At 39.4% G+C, this 1,207-nt stretch overlaps 1 long non-coding RNA gene across 1 annotated transcript; it reads right to left on the bottom strand.

Moving 5' to 3' along the window:
• Window positions 1-301: 301 nt before the first annotated feature.
• On the bottom strand, window positions 302-997 carry LOC133402021 (uncharacterized). The gene is made up of 3 exons (XR_009768489.1): window positions 878-997; window positions 631-805; window positions 302-557 (listed from the first exon to the last, which is right to left on the bottom strand). It is a non-coding gene; the product is annotated as an uncharacterized LOC133402021 (long non-coding RNA).
• Between the last annotated feature and the right edge of the window lie 210 nt (window positions 998-1,207).

The raw sequence follows: 1,207 nt of genomic DNA on the forward strand, positions 1-1,207 counted from the left end.
GTTTTCAATAAATAATAAAACTCAACTCATTCATTCCAATACAGTATCGTCATTTAAAAAGTTAGTGAGCGATACTGCACCTGATCGCTGCACCTGTTTTTATCCTTGTACTATATCATGCTTTTGTTTTTGCTTTATTTTAGTACTCTGTTGTCTGGTGCCAGGTCAGCATTCCAAATGAGAATCGATCTGTTCTCAATTACCTTATCTGGTGAGCTAGAGAGAGAAAGAGAGAGAGTGAGATGGATTATGGAAAGAAAAATGCTGTCCAGTGGATATACATATAGTACCACACAATATAAAAAGTCCAACACCATTTTATTTTGTCACACAAGAGAGTCAACCAATAATATATGGCTCAAACAGAGTCAGTTAGCATTCATTACATTTTATGGATAAAACAGTAATGCAGGAACATAGAAAGTATGCTTTCATGAAGGTGACAACAGCGTAAGGAATGTTGCCATAAGAACACAAAACTCATTGAAGTCCAAAACACCGTCCCCATTGCTATCCAGCTGGTTGAAGAAGTCAGTCAGTGCCTGATTGCTGTCGAGCTACACAAAAGCAGTAATATAGTAAAACCACTTAGGAATGTGAAGAAAGGAAATATTTTTCTCTCTCTCTTACCTGCATGCAGCACTCTTTGCGAAGCATCAAAGTAAAATCTGCTTTGGTCATAGTGTGTTTTTCTCCTGATCTCTCTGCGTACTCTATAAATGTTTCCTGGAGAATACATATTGCTTCTATCAATCTTGGCTGTGTGGTCGTGCCTATCAACCTTGGCTGAGTGCTCATGTTGGCTCTGGAAGGAGAAAATATCACATATATACCTAATGCTTAACACTCATTATTTAGAAAGAAAACTCCCACTTACTAAACTTTGTGTGACCAGCTGACAAGTTCAAATGGCGTTGGTCCTGTTTGAGAGGAGAAATATCAACAGACGATAGCTTCAGACCTTTTATACCGCAACACACCCTCTTGCTTCCTTTTGAGCCATGTGAAATGCGCTGTGTGTGATTCTATGTCAGTATTATACTATACTTTTTGTTCAGTCGCTCTGTGTGGCCCGGTACCAAATGTTCAAAAGACAGGTACTGGTCCCCAGCCCGGTGGTTGGGGACCACTGCCATAGCGGTCGTAACCAGTTGAATATCTGAATTCTTAAAGGACCTACAGTATATGGTCTTAATGGTCCATATTT

The sequence above is a fragment of the Phycodurus eques genome, chromosome 4, assembly GCF_024500275.1.
Source record: "Phycodurus eques isolate BA_2022a chromosome 4, UOR_Pequ_1.1, whole genome shotgun sequence".
In the NCBI taxonomy this organism is placed as follows: domain Eukaryota; kingdom Metazoa; phylum Chordata; class Actinopteri; order Syngnathiformes; family Syngnathidae; genus Phycodurus; species Phycodurus eques.